This window comes from Syngnathoides biaculeatus, chromosome 12, assembly GCF_019802595.1.
Source record: "Syngnathoides biaculeatus isolate LvHL_M chromosome 12, ASM1980259v1, whole genome shotgun sequence".
In the NCBI taxonomy this organism is placed as follows: domain Eukaryota; kingdom Metazoa; phylum Chordata; class Actinopteri; order Syngnathiformes; family Syngnathidae; genus Syngnathoides; species Syngnathoides biaculeatus.
The window spans coordinates 1,599,968-1,626,428 of NC_084651.1; the positions used below are offsets into that span (position 1 = coordinate 1,599,968).

Consider the following 26,461-nt stretch of genomic DNA (forward strand, 5'->3'; position numbering starts at 1 on the left):
GTTGAAACTCGTGTGATGTTTGTGTCCAGATCACAGGTGTGTTCTCTTAGCACTTAGCATAGCTTCTTTCGGCTCTTTGTGAGTAGCAAACACCTGAATGGACATTTCAGTACAAGCAGACAATCAAGTCTCTGTTTTGAACCTCTGAGGGAGTTTTGGGGTGGGGGTGGGGGGGTGATGGGGCAACTGAAAGGATTTGAGGTCAGAAGAAGAACTAATTACACCCTCCTGACACACAATCCGCCCGCGACAGCAGATCACGGTTATAATCCCGTCGTCGGAATCAACGGCGGGCATCATTACACCTCCGTGCGGGACGCCCGACCAAAGATTAAAAGACGACACGAGGTGGAGGCAAGTGATAACGATGAAACTTGTACAGAGAGCGAAAACACGGTGGCTGCTCGCCGATTTATGCTTGCAAGTTGCGGCCCTTTTCTCGGAAGAACTTCGGAGTTGCTCCACCAGACGAAGACGAGAGACAGATCGGTCCGTGCAACTTCGACAAATGAAATGCATCCAAGAACACTGGTCGGCTTCTAGTTTGGATGGGACGTGATACGTTTTTCAAGAGCGAAATGCTGCTTCCTCCAATTCGTAGACTTATCGGAGGTTAATTGTCTGCATCCAACAACACTGCAGCTCTCTTTAGGTTTTTGCCTTGCTATGATGTGTTGTGATCTTCAAGTCTGCTGCCTCATTCGAGTAACATTCATTGCGTCACAAGGCTGGGGTAAAATAGATAACTTGCAGAACCATCAAATATTGGCCAGAACTGGTTCTCCAACAGCATGTGATCTTGAATAAAGGCCATCTGCTGCTGCCCGATTCTTACATCCATCCATCTTCTTTGCCACTCATCCTCACAAGGGAGTGCTGGAGCCTATCCCAGCTGTCAACAGCCAGGAGGCGGGGTACACCATGAACTGGTTGCCAGCCAATCACAGGGCACATCGAGACAAAAAAAAAAAACAAACCCTCCTCACACTCACACACACAATCACACCTAGGGGCAATTTTAGAGCGTCCAATTAATGTTGCATGTTTTAGGGAAGTGGGAGGAAACCAGAGTGCCCAGAGAAAACCCACACAGGCAGGGGGAGAACATGCAAATTCCACACATCGAACCCGGGTTCTCAGAACTGTGAGGCCAACGCTTTACCAGCTGCTCTGCCCGTGCCGCCCTCATTCCTACAAGAACGCGTATTTGTCATCTCCAGTTTGGTCGTTGGAACTTTCACACAGCAGACGGCAAAGCGACAACTTTGCCAAACAATCACACCACATTAATAACGATGCTCATCCGGCAACACTGCAGCTCTGCTTAGCTCTCGACGTTGCCGCTGTCGCCGCCGCCGCCGTTCCTTTGTCACGGAAAGTCGAGCGCCCCAAAAACAACGGTCGCGCCAAAGGCGGCCACTCATCACGGGGGGAGGGGGGAGGTTGGGGAGCGGCGCGTTAACTCAGAGCTGACGCTAGCGAGCGAGGCGAAAGAAAAACATCCCGGGGACAAAATGGTAGCAGTGGAACCCCACCCCCAATAACCACCCCCCCCACGGGTCCCCCCCCCCCCCCAAGTCAGTCTGGGAGGTAACAGAAGCCACTCACAGGCCGACATACTTATCCAGACAGACTCGACTTGTGTGAGATTGAATCGGCTGTCCCGGGGGAGAGAGCAACTAGCGCTCCATCTACCGAGAGCGGCTATTGGGAAAGATGGGGGGGGGGGGGTTGTTGAAAGGGGGGTGGCCAGAAGTGTGTGTGTGGGGGGGTTGAGATTGAAAAAAAAAAAAAAAAAGAGCGAAGGGCATTCGCCGCGCCGCCGCAGCGAAGCCCGACAGCACCCTCTGTTGCTGCTCGCGGAATCACGACATCCCCCCCCCCATTCATCTTCTACTTCCTCCCAGCTGGCGCTTGATGAATTATATATACCACAATTACAGTGTCGTAAATTAATACACCCCCAACCCCCTCCTCCCCCAAAGAACCTCAAGAGCTTCACTCGCGCTCTTTCAACTGGTTCCAAACATGTCGGAGGACCTTTGAAAGATTCCACGGAGTCCCTTGCCAAGGCCTTCGAACAGCAATTTTTTTTGTATGTGTGTGTGGGTGATGTCTAATTACTGGAAGGCTCAACTGAATAAATTTACCTCTAAGGTCACGACGGGGCGTGTTGGAGAGGAACCCATCTGCTGTTCCTCAAATCTCAACTTTCTGCGTCGAAGAACTCAAAGGAACATTTTTGCCAATGATCTTCTCCATGCTCATTTTTTTTTTAAATCAGCTTTCATGCAACAAGATGATTCCAAATTGTCGCAGAAAGAAATTCATCAGCCTGGTTGAAATCAACGCGCATCCAGGCTTCCACCTGGCATCGTTCTCTCAGCTGCTATCGACGTTATTTATGAAAATGAAAACGCCACTGATTCAGAAAAAGGAGAAGCCTTTCGAGCAGAAGTGATGAAATTCATGGAACTTTGAAACTTTCACAACCACGGGCAAAATAGAACCGAGCCTCGTCCACATCACAAGCGAAAGATTTGCCAAGAAGAAGAAAAAAATGTAACCGCGTTGTACGACGGGCGCAGTAATTACACGCAGCCTTTACTTTTTCAATTGAGTTGCAAAACCAAAGCACAAAAGCAGCTCACAATGGGAGGATTGTTAGAGGGGGAGACCAATTCAAAAAAAAAAAAAAAAGAAAAAGAGAAAAGAGATGAGCTGCACATCAAATTTCTCCATCTCTTTCTTTCTTCTTCATTCGGGCAATTCTTCCATTCGGTTGAAACGAACCGAGCTGAGCCGAGAGATGAGACCGGCGGAAAAAATGAAAAGTTGCGCGTCGGAGGCAATCAGTCGCACTCGCGCAGTCGGGCGCAATCGCACCGCGGCGCTTAAGTGCGGACAATCACGTGCGAAACATTTCATCCACGCAGGCAAAACTGCCCTCGGGGCGCCTCAACGTGCGCGTCAAGTCCGATCGCGTCGCGGGCGCGTGCGCCGCAATCCCCGCGCAACAATTGTGCACCCAAACGGGCACTGGCGAGCATTTCAATCTCGTCCCCGAGAAGAGCTCATCTGCGGGGGGGGGGGGGGGGGTTAGTGTTGGTTGGGGTTGTTACACCTTCATCAAGGGCTTCTCTTACCTCCGTCAAACGCTTGCACGTCCCGAGCAAGGAAGAGAGGAAAAAAAAAAAAAAATCCTTCCACAGCCGAGAAATAAAAAATCCGCAGCCTGCTGGTCCAGTCCAGTTGGTGGCAATCCCCCTTATTTATTTTTGGTTTGTTTGTTTGTTTGTTTGTTTCCATCCACAAAATGAGGGTCAAACAATCGAAGGGGCGGCGGGGGGTGGGGGTGGGGGTCTGAACGAAAGAGTGGCCGAGATGTCCCTGCTTCTACTGGAGCATCCCTTCTTTCCTCTCCTCCTCCACTTGCGATTGTGCGGAAGCCGCTCTGAGTCCGTCCGTCCTCCTTCCGCGAGCCTCGGACGAGATGTGCGAGAGGGAGAGAAAGAGAGAGAGAGAGAGGAGAGAGAGAGAGAGAAGGGGCGGGAGGGGGGGGGGCAATGAGAGAGAGAGAGAGAGAGAGAGAGAGAGAGGGATGGAGAGACAAGGGGCGGTGCGCAGTCAGTAATCACAGCCGCTATTCTCTTTCTGTCTGTGTGCACCCCCCCCCCAAATGACTGACTTTCTTCAATCTTTAGCCGCTGATTGATTTCTTCAACTTTTGCTTCTTCCCATCCGATATGCAACAGTTGCTGCTCTCCTTGGATTGGTCACGAGCAGCGGGCCAATCACAGCAGAGTGGGCGGGGCCCCGGCGGGAGACCCTGCGCTGGGAGGGAGGCGATTGGCTGACCGCTTCACACGTCTCCAGGCGATGACAGCGAGAGTCGCGAACGAGTTTCATCAGACGACATGAAATTCGCTCGGCGAGTTCTGTCAGGAGGACGTCCGCGAAAAAAAAAAAGTCTCAAGAAGTCACATCCGGCTAAAATGGCAGGGAAAGTTGGGAATTTTGGTTGAAAAATGCTCATTTCTGGATAATTTTTTTATACATTCTTGTCCACGTTTGATGATTCAGCAAAAATCCTTACATTGTCATCACCACAATATTTCTTTTCCTCTGATTCTTATAAAAAAAAAATTAAGTCCCAGTTAGCAACATGACATTTAGTAAATCTGCCTGTCCATCATGAGTGGACCCCCCCCCCATAAAAAAAATGTCTCAAGAAGCAAATGGCCGAAATCTGCCATTTTCTTTTGAAGTAGCCATTTTGGCTAACGTCCGGCAGATCCTTCACAGATGGATTAAACCTACGTTTAGCTTCAGTGGCGATGACATTTTAACACTGTATGAAAGATCAGAGATGCTATCCATCCATCCATTTTCTGAGCCGCTTATCCTCACAAGCTGTGTCAACAAGCAGGAGGCAGGGTACACCCTGAACTGGTCGCCAGCCACTCGCAGGGCACATCGAGAAAGACAGACAGAAAGTCACACAATCACACCGCTTTCAATTAATCTTGCATGTTTTTGGGATGGGGGAGGAAAGCGGAGTGCCCACCCGCAGAAAAGCCACGCAATCACGGTGAGAACATGCAGAGTCCACACAGGCGGGGCCGGGATTTGGATCCCAGTTCTCAGAACTGGGAGGCAAACACTCCGTGGCTACACCACCGTGCCGCCATCAAAAGATGTCATGTCATGTCATTAACCAAGCCGCTTATCCTCACAAGGCTTGCAGGAAAGCTGGAGGCTATCCAGGCTAGCGTCGGGCGAAAGGCGGACTACGCCCTGAACCGGTCGCCGTAGTCAGTCACAGGGCAGATATCGACAGCATCACTGAGCGGGAATCGATCCCACGCTGCCCGCACCAAAGGCAGGCGTGTGTAGCACTGCACCATCAGTGACCCCCCCTCCCATCAAAAGATTCTATAGGAAAAAAAAATGATTGCATTTTGTTGTCAATGTGTATGAATTTGCCATTAAATGTGCCAGGCATGATATCAAAAGAAGACAAATGTGGGTAATGTCATCCATTTCTCGTCTTATTCTTACCGAATTTGAACCCCATAAAGTGCAACGATGGCTAATGCTAATTTGTCAAAACAGTTAGCTTTTGTCATGGCACGTGGGCGGAAGATGCCAGCGAAGTTTGATAACGTGCCATAAAACATTTTATTCCCGTGTGTTTCGGAATTTCAGGAATGTCATTTATTCGTGTGCCTCCCGCTAACTAATTGCGCAACAACACGAGCGACGGCGCTGAAGTAATCATGGCGACGAATAAGAAATGGAGGCGGATACTGTACGTTTCCATCCTGACATTCAGTAGGACTTTATTAGTTTGGAGACCGAAGGACATAATTAGATTAAAACAAAGGGCACGTTGTCAAATTTAATTACGGGGTCTCGAGCACACAACAGCGGCCATTTTTCTTGGCCAGATGCGGGCGAATTCAAACGTGCTTCACTTGAGTCTCATCTCACGCTGACTTCCTGTTGACGGCTTTTATTTTTTTAATAGCTAAGATTCAGTTTTTCTGCTGCCAAAGTTAACTCAAATTTGCGAGTTCTTAATGTTCGTCAATTCTAAAGAGCTAAATATAGGACATGATCACAACTGCATCATGAAAGGTTGCTTGGAAACACAATGAAAAGTGGCTTTCATGGCTGAAAAAAAATATGCCATAGACTTAATACAGTTTAAAAAAAATAATTTACCCCCAAAATTCAAAATTGTGTTGCGCTTCAGAAGTGATCTTAGTCAAACCTTCCACCCCCCCCCCCGCCACCCCAGTTGCTGGAGTTTTATATGTGTGCGCAGAACAGATTAATGGCATTTCCATTCATTCCAATTGGAAAAGACGATTTAAGATGTTACATGCCAACCGCTGGTAATTAAAAAAAAAAAAACGATAAAACCAAAAGAAGTATCGACAGAAACATTTGGATTCCGGCTTCGTGGACAAAAGCACAATTGTGCGTCCGCGCTGACTTGTCGCCAAACATTTCCAACGTCGCGCCGCCGATGCACATATTTGACATTCCCGTCACAAACGCGTCGCCTCGTCTCCGAGAACGCCATCCGTTGTGTAATCGGCGCATTTCCCCCTACTTAAGGCGCTTGCTGCATGTTTTTGTCAATGCGCCGTCGCCCCCAAGAGACTTGCAAAGTGTTTGCACTCGGCTCCGCCGGGTCTGATTGACGTGCATTCAGGACGAACTAAAAATCAATAAAGAATGGAAAGATCATGGGCTGTTTTGGTATGAGGGTGCATTTCCCCCCCCCCGCCCCCCACCCATTATTTGGGCCATTTCAAGGGTTCCTTGCTCAATTTGATTCAAAGATGGGAACTGGCTTCTGATCAAATTCAATTTTTCTTTCTTCCACCCTCTGCACCGCGCAGGGGGAGACCTGATTGGCCATTGAACTGAGTAGAAGGGGGGCATTAATTACAATTATACTATATATATATATATATATATATATATATATTTTTTTTTTAACCAAGAATTAAGAGAAGGGAGGGAAACGAGACCGTTTGGCCTGTCAGTAGACTCGCAAACAAACGTGACTAGTTCAGAAAAGAAAGGAAAATGTCAAATTTGGACAATTTGAAGGCAGCGCAGTGTTGAGTCCGCTAGAAAAATTTCCTTTATCGGCCTGGCTTTGTAAATAACTTGCACAGATACATGAGGACTGTCCACCCGGTCAAAGCAGAATTATTATTTTCTTAACTTTGTTTCATCTTTACTAAAGTTAATTAATCTTGACAACAACGTAAGGCACTTGAATTATGCTGTAATATCACATCAGGGGCACGAAAAACATCAACCATCCGATCGTCTAGCGCGATTTCTGGGAAAATGCATCGTCCGAAAAATGCGTCGTGGTCAGACTGAACTTGTAAAAGTGGGATGCAGTCGAAATGCGGGTGCGGGTCGCCACCCCGACCGGTGCAAAATTCCGTCTTCACTCTTCACTGAATGTGATTATGGAAATCGGTTCTGATTAAGCGCGATTTATATTGCTAACTTGTTGTGGAAAATAGAAACGTGCTCAACAAGACGCAAGCACTTATTAGTCACGCACTGTAGCAAATGGCATAAAATGACATTTAAACTCATTCAAAGGCACTTTTTGCACATTTTGATGACATATTTGAACGCACAAAAATTACAAGTACAACACCAAACTATTCTCTGTGTAAGAGTAAAGAAAATGGCAGTTATGTTCAGAAAGTGTTTTGGTTTGAATCTTTTTCCAGGGATATGGACACAATGTCATCGAGATGAGCAGTAAAAAGTAGGCGAGTAGTCGTACATTAGTCGCACTTTTGTTGTTTTCACTTGCACGTGCGCCAGCTGCCGTCTTTCCAGTTTCCATTCTCGCTCGTGCCCATTTTGAAGAATTTGTCATCTTCCTTCATCCCCCCATTTGCAAAGAGTGCAGCTGGAGACCATCTTTGCGCAATTTTCCGCACCAACTGCCTCTCTGATGTCTGAATTTGGCTAATGTGGCGAAATGAAAAACACACGGGTGCGCACGTTACGCGTCTTCGGGCTTCTGTGCGCGAGCGTTGCCGGACGCCGGCCCGGTGATTGCGGCGCGGCCTTTTAAGGGCCAGCTTGTTTGTTTTCCGCTCGAGCCTGCGGGACGGCGGCGGCGGCGACGGCTTTGAGGGGATCACAACGGCGGGCTATACGTTTTCAGTCACTCGAGCCTTTGTCCGCCTTCTCCCCGTCTTACGCTTTCCGCGGAGCCCCTCGTCCTCCTCCCCGCCGCGTTGGCTTAATGGAGGTCGGCGGCGGCCAATCAGCGGGCCGGGATTATCGCGCGGTCGGCCATAATTGAATCGGAGCCGTCGGCACGGTAACCGAGCGGGAGGATATCGGGGCCGCGTCTTGGAGCGACGGGAGGTTTATTTTTGGTTCTTAATGACGAGGCGCGTACGCCGGCATCTCCGGCCCTCACCTATAGCCCTTCATAAAGCTTTTATTTAATAAAGGCTTATGAAGGTAATAACGTTTATGGCTTTCCCCTTCATAACATCAAGATGCAACGATAAAAGCGTAATCGTCAGTCTGGTTCATCGCACGCGTGGTCGCGACGCCGGAGCTCAGCGCATGCTCGCAAGGTAGCCGAGCAATAACGCTTCGCTTTATGTGCCGCCGTCTACGCTCTGCGCTAATTTATTGCACGAGGATCGCTATTGGTCTCCGAGGTCATGTTTGTACAAAGCAATTAAAAAAAAAAAAAAGAAAAAAAATAATCGACTAAACCCCCCTCCCCCCAAAAAACAAAAACAACAACAAAAAAAAGACATAACTAGAACAAAGCAAACAGCTAAAAAAATGCTAGTTGTTTTTCAGCCAATGATCAGGCTCGGATAACAACTACCCACCAATCAGCCACAAAAACGACAGCTGCCAGCCCGAAAAATGACCGACCTCCAATCAGCACATCCGACAAAAAACAACCACCCAAACAAACCAAAACCTGGTGAATGTGGTCCAAGGAAGAAACGATTGCATAATGGCGATGACCTGGATGAAGCGGAAAATACCGGAATGTCGGTTCACTGCTACTTTGTTTTTTTTGTCACGTTTTAGCGCTGAGATTTGTGTGACATTTGATTTTGTCCTGCTCGTTGTGTTGGAGTGAATTGAGGGAGCTTTTACCGTATTTTCCGCATTATATGGCGCACCCTCCAATGAATGGCCTATTTGAAAACTGTTTTCATATGTAAGGCGCACCGCATTATAAAGGCGCACAGAATAGTCGCTACGGTAGAGTCTGGGGTTACGTTATGCATCCATTAGATGGAGCTGCACGAAAGGCTCAATATTGATCCATATATAAGGCGCACCGTCGGCTTTTGAGAAAATTATCTGCACGTTATTTCGCGGAAAATACGCCAATTGCTCAGTCAATCGCTTTTCAGTATTTACCGCCGTTTCATTTCAATCCAACTTTATCAACAGTGACTTGTTTTTGTCACCTTCCAAGTTTCATCAGGATAATTAAACGAATGCGCATAGCGAACTAGGAATTCCATCAATGTGACTCCTTTGCTGCCGATAATTAATTACACTGCGGTGCCAACGGGTGAAGTCTTTGTTCTAGCAACAATACAGAACATTTTGTGATTTGTGTCAGGATTGGTCTTCCATTTACGAACGGCCAAGACCTTCAAAGTAGATGAAATTGTTTTCCCGTATTTGTGCTTTTCAGACACTTCCATTGACTTGATGTTTGCGTTGCTCCTGCCACGCACTCTCAACCGTGGGAACTTTTTTGAAAATGGCTGTGTGCTTTTTCGACGCAATTTTTGGACCATCGATCGGCTGCCGAAACATCTCAAGGATGATAAACAGAACCAGGACGCGGCTGAGTTCACTCCAGAGAGTCTCTGCGATGGCTGTGATTACATCTTACACGCATAAGTATGCAGAAATGACCCCCCCCCCCCGCACTATCATTTTGGGTCTCGCTTTGCAGATTTTTGAGAGGATACAAATATGGCATCCATTTTGGAATAAGGATGTGTACCTACCAAAATGGTGGTGGCACGGTGGATTAGGTGGTAAAGCATTCCGGACCCGCCTGTGTGGATTTTGCATGTTTTCCCCGTGCCTGCGTGGCTTTTCTCCGGGTGGGCACTCCGGTTTCCTCCTGCACCCCAAAAACGTGCAACATTAATTGGACATTCTAAATTGCCCCTAGGTGTGATGGTGAGTGCGGCGATTGGCCGGCGACCAGTTCAGGGTGTGCCCCGCCTCCTGCGCGGTGACAGCTGGGATAGGCTCCGGCACTCGCCGCGACCCTCGTGAGGATGAGCGGAAAAGAAGAACGGATGGATGGACATACGAAAATGTGGAAAACACTGCAGGCATGTCGCTTTCCAAATTAAGAGCAATCTGCCGAATTTACCACGAGTGGAACTCCAATCAATATGTAGTAGAAATTCGGTGGAGTATATCGGCAAAGGTTGGGAATTCACCCGTACATTCGGGACGGATTTGAAAAAAAAAAAAAAAAATTATCGTAGAGTATTTTGAATTTTGAGGAAGTTATGTTTGATCTATTTCGCTGACTACCATGACAAAATGAGGAAAAAGTCAAGTATTTTCCTGATGGATTGCGGGGGACGTTGTCACTTTGGAAGGTTGGGAGGGAAAAATCCAGTCATTTCAAACGTCAAATGCTGCGAATACATTTTTGGAAACATCATATGCAGACAGGTGTGTTCCTTTCCCAATAAACTTTTTTATTACAGAGCTCCGAGAGAAACATAAAACCTGAATCCATGTTGGAATAAAGCTGTAACAAATTTCAGATGCATTGTACATTCTGCCTCTTTCCTGTTTGTGTCTGACTTGTACTTATATATATATATATATATATATATAAAATTTTTTTTTATATCTCCCCTTAAATCACATCATTTTAGCAAGACTCGCTTTTTGCCTTCAGGCCCTATTTTAACATCCTCTAATTGGGTCTGTCTGCACTAATGGGCCTCATAAAGCGGCTCGACGGCGCAGGCGAGAAGCGAAAAGGTCGACGCAAAGTTGGAAAATAAACAAGGAAACAACAAGAGCGGGCGGGCGAGTCCAAATGGGCGAAGGAGGATGCGAGCGGCGCACAGAGGCGGCCTTGTGTGCCAGTTCGCGGCGCCGCATAGCAATGGCCTCTCGCCCCGCGCTTTAATCAGCCGCCCAGCGCTAAACGCGGGGCGGCCCTCCTCGACCTCCGCTCTGGACTCGTTTAATCGGAGCCTCGACTCGTCTGCATGCATCGGCGTTGCGCAAAGAGCAACGGCGCGTCCACGGGAGAATGCAACGAGAAGATTCCGAGGCAAACGCAGCCAGAAAGAAGCCGAGCGAGAGCGAGAAAATGGACGTTTTGTTCTCCACCTCCTCACCCAGAAAGAGGAAGGTGACCATCTTTATTTTTATTTTTTTTTAAGAGGAGACACGGGTGATTTGTTCGAGCCTGCACCTTTAATAAACGCTCAGGGGGGTCTCGGGCTGGCTTCGAGCAAATCCAAATCCAAAAGGAGACCTCAGCCGAGGCAGATGTGGTCAACTTTGCGGTTCTTACTTTATTGTTTCAAGGACATTTGCGATGCGGTGACACTTTACAAACGGCAAGAATGTTTGCTCACTTACTTGTGAACCAACAAGTACAGTACAGCACAGCCTCAGTTCTCGATCACAATCCACTCCAGAAGGCGGTTTGATAAGTGATTTGTTCGGAAACCGATTCAATAGTTCCCATTGCAATGAATGGAAAAAGAAATAATGCGTTCCAAGCCTAACAAATTGGGCTTTTTAGAGCATTTTTTAAAGCTTTTACTGATCACTTACTGATACATGCTTTACTGGAATATGTGCATAGTTTAAATAGTTTATATAATAAAATAATTTAAGAAATATATTGATTTTTTGCTTGAAGCGTATGCTTTAGTAGTAGAGTAGGCTAGGCTGGGAGCGCATTGCCATATCTGTAGCGCCTGAAAATGGATGGATGGATGGATGGAGTAGTCAAGTGTCAGTAGGGACACTGGCATCAATTGACTCATTCGCTCGGAGTCACTCACTCAAATCGGTCTTACAACTAATTCACTCAAAGGCTGACAATCAAGTCAGCGAGTCACCAACGCGGACTTTGCCGTTTTATTTCCATCACAATTTTACAATTTACTTGTTGGACGCCTTCCGCCGCCGCGCATTCCAATTAAAACGTCGCCGCCGCGGCTAGCTTGCGGCGACCGCGCGCTACAAACTGCAACTTTCAGCGCGGGGTGAACTTTTTTTTTTTTTTTTTTTTTTTTTCCTCCCCTCTTTGTTGCAGTTGTTTTTGTTTCCCGTTACGAAAGTGCACAAAAGTGTTTGGGAGCCGTCGCCGTTGCGCTTGAATAATCCTCGGCTGAGGCCAATTAAGTATTCACAGTCGATGGGGCCCCAAAGTGTTTTCTTCGCCTCCGATGTGGATGCTGCTGTTCAGTTTACTCGCCTCACTTTCTCCTCAATTGTTCCATTACGCGAACAAAGCTTCTCTGCAGGAGAAAGCACCCCCCACCCTTCTGAAGGTGTAAAAACGACAAACGGCAGACCGGTGCTGAAGTTGCCAATCCCTGCTGATGCTCCGGAGCTCTGCGGCACTTTGAAGCGGTCAAATGTGATTCTTGTTTTTATTCTCGTTGCGTACTTTGCATATGCTTGAACTCGTGGGCTTTTTCCAATGTCGCCTGCGATGAGGGGGGAAAAAAAAATGGTTTTGAATTTATGCTAATGCGCATCTCTTGTCCAATGCTAATAGGGGGGGGTCTTTTGATTTTCTTAATAGCGCCCCAGTAAGCCGTCTTTGTGGGTTAGACGAGTTAGCGGCGGGAAGAATGAAGGGACACTTGTAGCCTAGCCTTGCACCATTACAGGACTAAATCGGGTATTTTTGGAAGATCATTTCCGAAAAAAAAAAAAGATCAAGAAGAAGTAACAGTGCATTGCCTCCAAAATTTGACATATTTGGCCGTCTCCTTTGGAAAAAAAAAAAAAAAAAAAAAAGGTGCCATAAACCAGCGGTGCGGAAGCGGACCCAAATGCAGGACTCCCAAGCAAAGGCATGATGTTCAACGGGCTTTAATATAAACTAAGTCGTGGACGACAACACAGTCCAAGAAGGCAGGATCCACAAAACAAGAAACGAGGTCCGATAACTATGAGACAACTCAAGAGCATGACTGGACTATAACGGCGCAGTGGCGGAGTAACCCGGGATGTGGTAAAGCATACGCAACGAACTGGCAAACGCCAGGCCAGGCCACGCCCTTCTTGGCCGTGGTCCGGCCTCGCACATGGCAAAAAGGTCTTGTATTAGCTAACAGGAACAAAATCATATGCTATGGTTGAACTCACAGCGCACAAAGTCGGTTAATCACAACAAACACACTCGCTTACTTGCACAATTTTACTCACAACAGACTCACGAGTTCTTAAAAATACAAATTTGAAAAACGCACTTGCGTACAGAAAAGAGAGCTCATTCCCTTGGTCACTAATTAATTCGCTCATTCAACAATTATTTGCGTACCAAGAACTAAGTCACATGACACTGACGTGGCCCTTGCACTGGTAAATGAGTCCCTCTCAACTGACTCACAAGTTAACTCACTCACTTGTTCCGTGACATTTAGGTGACTTACTCGCCGACTCACAACTTACTACGAACATATTCAGCCGTTCAAGACAAATACTAGTCGACACCAGAACGCACCAAGGCCAAGACTTTGGGGAGTCGAGACCAAATCAAGACCAAGACGGAGACGAGACTCAAGTATGAAAACGCTGACACTGCACAAATCCATTTGCCAAACAGTGACAAGGTTGAACAGTTAAAGAGTTTTTCGTTCTTTGCTTTACGTTTGCATATTCATGGTGACACTCAAAAGTATTCATCCGAGCAAGACGTTCGCGATGCCGGCCGGGTAAAACGCTTGCCGTGGTCTGCGCCGTTTCAATGAATTGAAGATTGCAGAATTAATGAAGTTGAAGAATAGCAGGCCGCTGCTGGTCTTGACCGTCTTGCTAATCCGATACAGAGACACGACCAAGATCAGATCTGAGTCTTACAAGCCTACAATTTAATTACCGCTTTAGTCCTAACCGGATCACGACCTGCTTATTGACACTTGCCCCGCTAAAAAGCGTCTCGCAATTCACTCGCTCACATACAACTTCGAAACTCGCAACAAATGCATTCGCTAACTCGCCACCGACATCTAAATCATTTGCGTAACAGCAACTGGATCCCTCACTCAGTCACTTATTCGGTCTGTCCGAATCGGCGTTGCGAGTGCGCGAGCATTTACGAACGCCGCCGTGACAACGATCCGAAAAAAACGATCTCGGCTGCCAGCCGCGGGCTCCGATTAGCTCGTCGCCCGCGGCCGAATCCAAATTTAGCGCAATTGTCAGCCGTCGCACCCCCGCAGCTCTCGGCGGGCTCCCTCCGAGGTGTGTTTTCCCCTTCTCCGACGGGGGGCTCGGAGGGGAAAGCGCTTTTGTTTACGTTGAGGTTTTGCGATCCCTTCGAAAACAAGCGCGGCTAATTAAAGATTGAATCTTTTCGCTCGTGTAAACAGGCGAGCGCTTCAGAAGCAAACATTTACGCCGGGTTTCGCGGTTGCAGCAACACGCGGCAAAGACGCCGCTCCTAAAAATAGCCGCGTACGTCATCAAGTCGGTGTTAATGTGTTTTCTTGAAGTGAGAAGCCCACCTCGCGGGCTAAAGAAGCCCACAGACTCTTTATTTGCTCGCCGTCACTCTTCTCAGCGGGGCCGCTCAGCTCACCTCATCCATCTCATCCTGTCGTTATCTTATCGCCGACTGCTGACTGAGTGCACATGTCCGGGAAAGACGGCGATAAGGAGTTGTGACGGAGGAAACGCAGACGGCGGCTGGCGAGCCTCCCGGGCTGCCCTTTGCTGATGTGTTTATTGAACATTTTGGGGGTTTCGTCTCTTACGCGAGAAGACAAAGTTCCGCTGCTGATCCGAAGAACCGACGTTTGCCATTGGTCTTTCCCGGCCTCACCGTGGGGTACAAATGCATACTGCAGAAGAACATTTCTTTATTTGATCAAAAATTTCAAATACAAAAGCTATCTAGAAAAAGTTTAAGTTTTCTTGAGTTGCTGTTGTTTGCTTTGTGCTGGGAGCAAAAAAAAAAAAAAAAAAAAGGAAAAAAAAATTGCCTTCAGATATGCGAATAGACAGACGCCTATGAGAAACTTACAACCGGTTATTGAGTTAAAATTTTTTTTAATTAAAAAAAAAAAGAAAAAAAGTCACAGAAAAAAAAACATTTGAACAAAAATATAAATGCAAAAACTACATTTTTTTTTTAAGAAGATACAACACACTATTTACCTTGACCCCTATCTGTACTTCATCATCATTATCCATCCATCCATCCCTCTTCTTAGCCGCTTATCCTCACAAGGGGTGCTGGAGCCTATCCCGGCTGTCAACGGGCAGGAGGCGGGGTACACCCTGAACTGGTCGCCAGCCAATCACAGGGCACATAGAGACAAACGACCAATCGCACTCACAATCACACCTAGGGGCAATTTCGAGTGTCCAATTAATGTTTTAGGGATGAAAGCGGAGTGCCCACCCGGAGAAAAGCCACGCAGGGACGGGGAGAACATGCAAACTTGAACCCAGGACTTCAGAACTGTGAGCCCAACGCTTTACCGGCTGCGCCACCGTGCTGTCCTACTGTAATATAAAATAAAAATAAATGAAAACAGAACTGACTAATGAGACTAATATCAAACATCCTTATCACTAAATACAATTCTACAAATTATTGGAAATCGGTAAGAGCAGTACCTTGGATTTTAATAAGAAAAGACCTACTACAACAAACAAAACAAAAGCAACCATTAAAAAAAAAAAAAAAAAAACTAGACCGATATAATGTACATATAAATATAAATAGAAATATATCGAACTGGACAAGCAGCCAAACGCACAAATACAAAATGAAAACACTCGCAAGGAGAACGGAGCAGATGCTAACGGATCGGATGGCAAACGGCCAAGGAGAGCTGGACTCGGTTGTTTTTCTTTAAAAACAAAAAAAACGATCGACTTGAAATTGGGTGAACGAGTCGATCACATTGGCACATGAAAAATTATTAACGCCCAAAGAAAGAAAGTGAACGGCGAAGTTGGCAGTTTCGATTTGAAGCCACCATTTTGGGTGAATTCCAGGCCTCACTTTGATAAATTGGACAAAGAAAATGTCAGGAACCGATGCCCAATAAGAGGCAAGCATCCCTGACAGATAAATCATAAAAAATTCTCGCCTTTGTCCTACAGATGGGGAGGAGCATAACGTCAAAGTTAAATGATTATTTCTCACGCTGGCCGCGAAACAAAGGAGTGCTTGCAATTTTAATTGATTTCTATAAGCTTAATCAGAGCATTATTATTCTCCTTCTATTCCTGTGGCACAGCACCACCAATCACGCCGGCGGAGGTTATTGCAAGATGAAAATATTTCAGAAGCAAAAGGGACGAGACGGCAGCCAAAAAAAAAAAAAAAAAAAAAAAAAAAATTATGGGAAGAAACATTTCCTTCCACAGTTTACGTTCGTCTCGATAATGAACGCAACTTTCATTACGGTGTCAAAATGTTCAGCGTGAGACGTGAATTAAGGACGCGGGCGGACATTTGCATTTTGGTCGAGGCTCCCGTAGTCTAAATGACAATTTAAAGTTCAATCAGATGGCCGACCGCATGGCTACGAGTCAACGCGCGTTCAAATCCCCTTGCGCCCAAAACTGTTATTATCAATTTACAGGCACAAATTAGCAATTTTGCTTTTAATAACAACAATAGCAAGTGCTGCATCTGTGTGGGGGGTTTTGTGTGTGTGTGTGGGGGGGGGGGGGGGGGGGGAGGGGGAGGGGGGAGGCGTAACGCATTCCCTCTGGGCGGCAATTAGCACTCAATGAGCGCTTGCATGGCGGGCTGCGGGGACAATTAGCGTGCAGTGTGAGTAAGCGACTTGTCATATTTTGTCGCACAAAACAAGCCCAACACAAAAGAGCCACTGCGGAATCCCTTGAAAAATTACAATCGCTGCAGCGTACGCGTTTCAACACATAAGAAAATCCCAAATACAGGAACACATGCTCCAAATCGTCGCCCATTGAACAGAACGCAAATGCCATTAATCCGTTCCAACCCGTCAGATAAACACCATTTTTATCACGGTTTAAGCACCGGTACAAGATTGTACAGTACATTCGGTCATGACAATAAAAGGGAATGTCAAGAAATGAACTGCTTTCCTTTTCTTTTCACACCTTTGGCACTAAATTCGCTCGCATTTGTTACCTTTGACTCTCCTTGACCTTCAGTCAGCAACATGAGTCACGGCAGAATTTTTACTGTTTAATAGAATATGATGTTCATGTTTTTATATCAATTTATACTTCGGTACAACAGAGAAGATTTTTTTTTATTTACTTGATGGACAATGATTACAAAGTATTAATCAATATTAGTGGACATGAAAAGATGCTTGCGCCGCATTTATTAGAAAGCTAATTTCCATTTGTACTGACATAATGATGACATAACATGTACCAAACAAATATGAACACCCCCCCCCCCCACCACCTTCCCAAATTGGGGCACCATAATAATATCCAGCCACATTATTTATTTGCAACCCAAGAAAAAGTGGCTACAAGCTCACGTTGTGCGTTCCTGTATTTTTATGCTACGTTGACAAAACACGCAAGGACAAACCGAAAATGCGTGACATTTGGATTTGTCTTTTTGCGGCTTAAAAGTGGATCTCGGCCGCCACTGTCGGTTTCCTCCAAGAGCTCCGGAATGAGCGGCCGCGATTAGCATTCATTCCTCACGCCGCTGTGAGAAAATGTCAGACGGGCGTATCAGTAAAAAGGTAAAATGTCAGGAATGCTGCAATGGTGTCAATTGGAAAAGTCGAACGTGATGAGTTTGAAGTTTGTACGAGGACCGTCAACACACCACCGCGCTCGTCTTGGTGCTGTTTGTCGCCGTTTTGCTGCATCGTCATGGAGACGAGTTGTTAGTTTTATTGATCCGATTGCTTTCGGCTACTATAATTAGCGTAATTTCCGGGCTATAAGACACGACTTTTTTCCACACACACTTTCGACCCTGCGGCTTCTGCGGTGATGTGGCTAATTTGCGCATTTTTTTTTTATTTTATTTTTTTAAATGGGCACAATGGGGCACTCGAGCGGAAAATGTAAACGTGAGACCGGTGGAATATATATGCCGAGGAAGTGACTTTTACCGGTATGTTTTTTTTTTTTTAACTTGCCCTGTTAACCCTGCGCTAGCATGTTGCTGCTGTGTCTCAGTAATTTTTACCGGTATGTTTTTTTTTTTTTTTTTTTAACTGACGCAGTTAGCGCTGCACTAGCATTAGTACAGAGCTAGCGGGTTGCTGCTGTGTTCCTGCCACTTTTCTCCATTTAGATATGTTTTTTTTTTTTTTAAAACCGGCCCTGCTAGGACTGTCCTACCACGTTTCTACTGTGTAGCTGCCACATCTGTTTTTTTATTTTACCGGTATGTTTATTTTATTTTTTTTTGTTTTTTTTTTTTAACCAGCCCTGTTCGTGCTATCATGTTGTTGCTATGTTAAGCTAAGCTAAGGTATTAAAACTTTGAAAACTCTGTGTAGAGTCTCAACGTGGGTTTCAATGTGGGCACTTGCGGCTTATATTTGTACCAAATAAAATGTACTGGGTGAGGCTTATAATCAGGTGCGCTCTGTAGGCCAGAAATTACGGTAATGAGTACTTTTACATCAGTAGTATGTGAACATTGTTCACTTGGGTTCGTTTGTGTGCGTTTCCTCAATGCGCTTGTGTACATTAGTGTGCGTTTGTATATTTTCCTGTGCTTGTTTGTGTATCGGTGTTGGCTTCTCTTCTGCGTTCATGCACTTTTTTGCGTGTGTGCATGCATGTTCATAGGAAAATGCCTTAGTGTGTTCACTTGTAAATTCAAATACCATATTTCCCGGCCTACTGAGCGCGCCTGATTATAAGCCTCACACAGTACATTAGTAAAGAAAATACCATTTGGTACATACATACGCCGCAGCCGTGTAAAAGCTGCAAGTGCCCACATTGAAACACGAGATATTTACAAAGAAAGACTGTAAACAGAGTGCAACAATTTCGCCTCCGTGCTAATGCTAACGGTAGCACTGCCACACATGCTAACGCCGCGCTAATTGGGCCGGTTTAAAAAAAACAAAAAAAAAACATACTGGTAAAAATCACAGACACGGCAGTAGCACTCTAGCGCAACGCTAAGAGAGCCGGAGCGGTAAAAGTCACTTCCTCGGCACACATATTCCACCGGTCTCACTCTCACCTTTTCCGCTCGAGTGGGGAAAAAAAAAAAAAATGCACAAATTGGCCGCATCACCGTATAAACCGCAGGGTTGAAAGCGTGTGGAAAAAAGTCGCGGCTTATAGGCCGGAAGTCACGGTACGGTTTTGTTCGTGCACGTGCGGGTGTGGCTTGGCGTCCACGTAGAAGTCAACCACTACAAAATGAAAACACACACAGGCGGGTCTTCAGTTTTGAGAAGAAGAAGTGAAAGTCTCGTGTTACTTTGTAGTGTGGTGAGGAGCAATACTTTGAAGGCAAATCGAGTTAATGCCCCCACCACGATGCACGCCACCCCCCCCCCCTCGCCACCAAAAAAACCATTAAATGCCTCCAACTATTTTTATTGACTATTTGGCCGTCCATCGAAAGAATTGTATAACTAAAAGGCCGCGAGCCGTGCAGTAGCATAAGAAACTTAACCCGAGTTCACCCCGACGGCGGCAACAACAACAACAACAACAACTCCTCCACTCCCAACGTGAGCGTCCTTTGGACAAATGGCCGCCACGCGTCGAGCCTTCAACAATGGCGCCGGCGAGGTCACGCCAACGCGACGCGAGCGCAATCACGCGGCTGTCGTTCCGAAGACCACGTGTGCGTGCGCGCGCCTTCACCCTATGGAATCGATTGGGCCCGCCAGGGAGAAGTCGGGTTTTATGCTGATGGAATCTACAGCGGAATCGGGGTCAGTGCATCTATAAAATTCCATCCCCGAGATCATTTGTTTGCTAGCGCGGAAATGTACTTTGCGTGCTGAAAGTTGACGACTTTCTATCCCGACATTGCTGATTGAATGCATGTTTTTATTGCCTCTGAAAAATATGAACATATAAAAAAAAAAAATGCTGCTTAACCTGTCTATTTTGACACACAGAAAATATTCTTTTATCCTAAATATTTTCAAGTGACTTAGAACAATATGAAAAAAAAAAAAAAAAAAAAAAAAGAAAAATCACCCTGTTGTACAGTTACTACAAAGTTTGTGGTACTGATTCACATCAATTTTGAGCCTTCTCTCATAAAATGCATCTTGATTGACGAGAGTTTGCCACGGATTTGGGTTTCCGTGGCGAAAAACTGAGTATCCAAGTGCAGAGTATCAGAAGAAACAATGCAGGGGAGCAGGTGCAAGCCCAAAAATATACATGCACATGGAAAACAAAACAAAACAAAACAAAATCCCCTTGACACAAGCTAGCATACAAATCCAGAGACCTGAAAATGACGTCACTATGGAAGTGTGACTTGCAACACTCGCGAATCGACGCTAAGGGAAGACAAGCAGGAACTAAAAGAAAAACAAAACGGATGAGACAACAAGGCACACCTGGACAAGACGAGCGGTCGGAGGGACGCGAGGAACAGGGCTGACGAAAACAGGCGGACGCAAGAAGCTCATGAGTAGACTGGACCTGAACGAGAGAGAGAAAAACATGACATGAAATAAAACAAAAATGGTTCCAAAACCAAATGTCAAAATCAGAAACGTTCACTTGTTGTACGTGGAAATGTTGAAACAGTCCCGAGAACCGTCCATAAGTCCGCCACTTTTGCACAAGTTCCAGCAGATTTTGGGCACATTCCAGTTATGAGACTTTTCGGAAAATTCCGACGTGGAAATCTGCTGAAATGAGGTCCAATCAGGAGCAAGTACGCGCGACAGATGGCCAATACTAAATTGCAAAGTTTGTTTTTCCCCTACTTGGACCGGTGCGGTTATCTCCTCCTTGAGAATTCGCCCAAACAACCTCAATCAATTGACGGCACCGGGGATCAGGACAGTTTGGCTTCGCGCTTCCAACCGAGAGCCGTTGGAGTTAATGTATTCGTTCCTTGGCCCTCTTTGCTCGAGTCCCAACAGCGAGAGCGCATAAAAATAAAAAAATAGGTGCGACGAGAGAGAAGCGAAAAAGGCGAGCGAGTGCAAAGGATGCGACGAGAGCGCGCGCGTGTTAGGGGGCGTCGGGGCGGCTTGTCGCGTCGCGGGGGACGGCGGCGTCTCGGAGGCGGAAGCGCCGCGGAATCCGAGCTCGGGCCTCCCTCGCTGGCTTGTTAATCTCGGAGGACTTGACATTTGAAAACCTTCACTTCCTTCCTTCCTTCCTTCTCTTCCTCTCAACGCACTGATGTGTGTAAATCTAGCGGCGAGTAGACTGAAATTCTCCTCCATTCTAAATCTCCTCCTCTCAAAGCAGGAACTATTCCTCTAAGTGCACATTCAAAAGATTGACTCGGCCTCGAGAATTTGCCCGACGGCCACCAAATTTACAGCACCTACGCTAGAAACATTGCGTTTTCGTCCCTGGGTATGGGCGGAGCGCTGTGGCAGTCCTGAAAATAGGATTTCTTTTGAGAAACCAGCTCTCAGATCGGTCTATGTTTAGCAACACAAGACTTGGTATGAAGCTCTATCATGAGTAGACCCACTAAAAAGTCTCAGGAACCCGTGCCAAAAAAGACAAAACAAGTTAACAGTCTGGGTTTGAACAGATCCTGTTGGCCACGAATGGTGGGCCTTCAAAGAAAATAATCATCCTAACCAGTTTCACCTTGTGCCGGTCAGGACCAGAACACGGGGTTGGACCCAAATGGATGACTCGGGAGACATGGAGGCGGTTCGGGAAACGATTTTATTCAGTCCGGTGTCGGGGATCAGGCAGGGAATCCACGGGAGCGGCAGAAACAAGGTCGTCAGGCGTGAGAGGCAGGTCAGTGGGCAGGCAGGGGTCGGTACACGGGAGATCAGGAACGGAATCGCGAGAATCCGGGAACGAGGTATGAGGCAAAGATCTGGCAAAGGCCAGACCCGAGGAGGAGTCCCATTTGTATCAGTCATAATTACAGGGAATGAGGTGCGGGAGTGGGCCTCACCGTGTCGGGGAACGGCACAGCCAGGACAAGGACCGACAAGGACCATGAAATTTGGTCGTGTGGTTATCATCATTATCTCTACAAAAAAAGTATCAAGTACCCATACCTGAAAGGAGACACGAAGGACTACATCTGGGTTTGAAGAGGGAATTTTAGGCCATTTCTAGGGACCCTTCAAAGATGAACTCAGACTGTAAAAATTTGACTCCTGATTACAGTGTGATTTAGAAATCTGAAATTTGGTAGGTGTCTCTCTCGTAGTAGAACCACAAAAAAAAAAAAAAAAAACCTGACGCCTGAAAAGAACCCGGAAGTCTCCAATCTTATCCAATCCGAATTAATTTTTGTGTCACGTACGACCAAGTCAACCTTTTTGGTTTACAGCAACCTTTGACGAGTCATTTGGGCACTTTCAGAGGCATTTAAAAGATACTTTTTCTCCCATGCCGACCAAATTGAACCCACTTTGAAGGGATGCGGCTAAATTCTGAAACATTTGAGTTTCAGCAGAGCGCGACAGCCGCAGACTCGCAATGAAAAGCGATCTTTATTTCGAAAAGCAACCCAATCCGCAACCCGAAGCCGGTTTAATTTAATAAGATGAAATTGGGTGGCCGTGTCAAAACAAAGCCAGGGCTGGAAAGTTCCAGAAAGTCTGCCATCTTGCATCCAAGTCAGCCTGAAAAAAAAAAAAAAAAAAAAAAAAAATGCATCAAAAACCCCGGGAACGGCTGACCGGGGTGGTACGTCCTCCTCCTCCTCCTCCTCCTCCGATCAGCAGCAGTCTTTTCCTCTTTTCACGCACAGGTGGCAAAGCCGCAGGCCCAAACACAAACCGGCGCATCCGTCCAGAGCCGCACAAAGCCCCGCCGTCATGTCGGGCGGCCGGCGGCGGCAGCGGGTACGCCGGTGCCGAGTCTCCGCGGGCGACGCGGGCTGTCCGATCGCATCGCGGACCCCCGCGAATATGACACGGCCGGACGCGGCGCTCACCGGGAAACAAAACAGAGCGGACAAGCTCTTCTTCGGAGTGCGCCCAAACGACATCCTGAGCGTCCTCCTCGACGCCGGCGGATGGCTTTGAACGCTGCCGTTTCACGTTCTGAGTGGAAGTCAAAGGTCAAGCGGACACTTCGAGTCCATGTTCAACACGTGCGCTCCTCTCTATGGACTCGACTGCGCACATTTTGTTCCAGTGGTGAAGTGATTTAATCAATAATTATGCATTTGTGGATTATTATTATTAATGGTGGCCACACACAGTTCTGAGGTCCCGGGTTCAATCCCGGACCCCGCCTGTGCGGAGTTTGCATGTTCTCCCCGTGCCTGCCTGGGTTTTCTCTGGGTGGGGACTCCGGTTTCCTCCCACAAGCCAAAACAAAAAACATGCAACATTAATTGGGGACCCTAAATTGCCCCTAGGTGTGATTGTGAATGCGTCTAAGAAAATGGACGGATGGATGGGTGGATTATTATTATTTCAAATCCAAGTTGAAAGAACCAGAATATTTCCCCTTGTCATGACATTTCGTGCACTGTATGCAGTTTTTAATTGGATTTATTTTTTATATATTTAGATTTTGTGGGTGACACGGTGGAACAACTAGTAAAGCGTTGGCCTCACAGTTCTGAGGTCGCAGGTTCAATCCCAGACCCGCCTGTGTGGAGTTTGCATGTTCTCCCCGTGCCTGCGTGGGTTTTTTCCGGGTGGGCACTCCGGTTTCCTCCCACATTCCAAAAACATGCAACACGAATTGGACCCTCTAAATTGCCCCTAGGTGTGATTGTGAGTGCGGCTGTTTGTCTCCATGTGCCCTGCGATTGGCTGGCGACCGGTTCTGGGTGTACCCCGCCCGCCTCCTGCCCATTGACAGCTGGGATTGGCTCCAGCGCTCCCCGCGACCCTTGTGAGGATAAGCGGTGAAGGAAATGCATGGATGGATATATTTTGGCGAAGTGTACCTCACATATTTGCCACGAATGAAGGCGCAAAAGTTTTAATAGTCAGCAAGTGTGGACGTAGGCTGGACACCAAAGTGCTTCAAGCTGCTACGTTTTAGCCACACCCCAAAAATATGGAGGAAAAAAAAAAAAAAATTATGAAAAGCGTTTTAATGCCATCTGTCCAAAGCTAAATAATAAGTTGTCAGTCTTCTCTATTAAGTCATATTTTCCGCAATGACTTTCAAAGCCGCTTGATATATTTCGAAACAAATCTCAGAATTCACGTCAACATTATTAGTTTAAATGATAATGCGTTTATGGTATCCGTAAGAATGTGTTCAGTTGACCCATTTGGAGTTGCAAAGCGGCCGCCATGGCGGTTATGGAAGACGCTGGCTAACGTCAGCACAAAAACATGCAGCGCGGACTCCAAAGTCATCATCGTCTTTGTCATAACAATGTCGTCGTCTCGCTTCTTTAAAGGCTTTTTTTTTTTTTTTTTTTCCCCCAGTGTTGTTCCGAATTATTATTGTTGATTCAACTCGTGAAGGTCACTTGCACTGCGGTGAAGCATTTCAGAGCATAGTTTCATTTGCCGCTAAATAATAAAAACTGTCATGTCAAAAAAAAAAAAAATAATAATTCAATCGATCTGATTCACTGGGACTCGGTAAATAGGCAGACTGCCACCCTATTGAAAAGTGTGACAAATGTGATAATATTTCAGCTTGAGGTTAGATTTATCGGTTACAGTATTTTAATATCAGCGTTTCAAGGGAAGCAACATTCACAAATTTGAGTGACTCACCGTGTTGTTTGACTTCAACCGAGGTCTACAACGTCGCATTTTACAACTGTAGTATTCTCCCATTTTGTACTTGAATAGCTCTTTTTTTTTTTTTTTTGCACATTTGACAATTTTTCCCCATTTTAGCACTTTCCGCTGTTTTGTGGATGATTTTGTTGGCCAAACTGACGCTCACGGCCCAGATTGATTTCCACTTTCTTCTTGAAATGTCAATTTTGCGGCCGTCAAACCGTTTGAGATTAGCGGCTACGCTGTAGTTTCGGACGAGGAAATATCGATTAATGGATCGATGGAGATCTTTGTTGGAGCCAGCTAACGACTAACGTTGGCCTTTTTTGTGGTTTTTTGTTGTTGTTGTTGATGATTTTGACTAATGGCAACGCAATTCTCCATGCTAGCCACGAGTTGCCATGCTAATTATTTGTTCATATTAGTTCATGACAAGATGCGAGACGGATTAAAACTTGTCCAAGCTATCCAACGGCTAACGTTGGCCTCCTGGTGTCATCTTTCATTATCTTTTTTTTAAAAAAAAAAAAAAACGACCAATTTCTCAACCGATAAATGCGCTGGGATTTGATGTAAGATCCAAACATTCAGTCAATCTCACGAGTTGTAATGATTTTTTTTGAAACCACGCTAGTGAGTCAGAAAGACTCGCACGCACACGACAGCGGATGCAAATTCGGCGCAAACAAAGGGCGCCTGAAACCCGCCGTGACGTGAAAATGATGAAATAAGACGTAAATAATGGAATATGCCCGGCTTGCCCGGGCATTGTTTCATTCCCCACACGCGTTACATCATCGGCAAATCCCCTCTATTGGACCGCGTCGTGCGGCTGGCTCCAAATCAATTGGGAGCGCAAACAGGAACCGCGGCGTGAAGAGTATTAAAGTCGGCGTCTTCAGATGAACGACGACGGCCGACCGCGCCATTAAATCCATCGCGGACTATGAGAGGATTGCGGCTTTCCGCGCTCGGTTATCCAAATACTGCGAGCTTATTTTTACTTATTTATTTAGACAACAACAAGATGGCAAAGCATTCGCCCGTTTTATTTGAATAGAAGTGAAGTACCGTTTATTGGAGAAAAACAAAAAGGCAAAAGTAGAACTACGAGAAAGGACGGGAGGGGACTAGCGGCGGTGAAAGAAGTCCGCATGTCACTGGGTAGCGTCTTCCCAGAGATTTGTTGTAAGCTAATCGCCACCTTAGCTGGATCCTAGCGAGTTATCAGAAAATAAATACTCAAGCAAAGAACCTGATCAAGCTACGTAAACACAGTACCAAAGTATTTGTACTTGCGCGTAGAGTCGCTGCTATCTGCTCTCGCAGGTTTTCCTTTGCGCTTCCTTCATCTCCTCCGACGACACGAGGGTTCAATTAAGAGCGCTAACCTTTTCGCTGGCTCATCTGACAGTCGTCTGCTCGTTTGATATCAAATCAAAGCGTCTTGTAGCAGCGGGGACGGACGCTTTGGAATACAAAGCAGGACCACACGGAACGCAGATCCTTCTACGCGGAACCGTGTGAGCACATTGGGTTTTCTAGCGAGGGTGACTGTTTTCCGACCGGCGTTAAGGATTTCCGTTAGGATTCCAAGCGAGGTTCAGGATTTCAAGCCACGTTTTCAAACCCCCATTAGGCTTTCGAAGTAGGTAAGGTTAGTAAGGTTTGAAGTCAGGTTCAGGGTTTCAAAGTCAGGTTAAGGTTTCACTGCCATGGTCTGCGTTTTAATTTGAGATTGTTTAGCTTTGTTTCAGGTTTCTACTCATGTCTCGTCCCCTTGTTTGGATTTCGTGCCCTTGAATTTTTCAGTGCTTGTCGGTTCATTATCGTTT

At 46.3% G+C, this 26,461-nt stretch overlaps 1 protein-coding gene across 5 annotated transcripts in view; it reads right to left on the bottom strand.

The window, feature by feature from the left end:
• cdh11 (cadherin 11, type 2, OB-cadherin (osteoblast)) overlaps positions 1-26,461 on the bottom strand; it is a 110,063-nt gene that overhangs the window by 77,946 nt on the left and 5,656 nt on the right. For 2 of the 5 annotated variants that reach the window (XM_061836558.1, XM_061836556.1), the window contains 2 exons: positions 20,322-20,406; positions 3,147-3,483 (listed from right to left, as the gene is read on the bottom strand). The gene's annotated coding sequence lies outside the window, so the exon portion shown is untranslated. Of the gene's footprint in view, positions 1-3,146; positions 3,484-20,321; positions 20,407-20,496; positions 20,594-26,461 lie in introns of those variants that run through there. The other 3 variants (XM_061836559.1, XM_061836557.1, XM_061836560.1) reach the window with 2 other exon arrangements.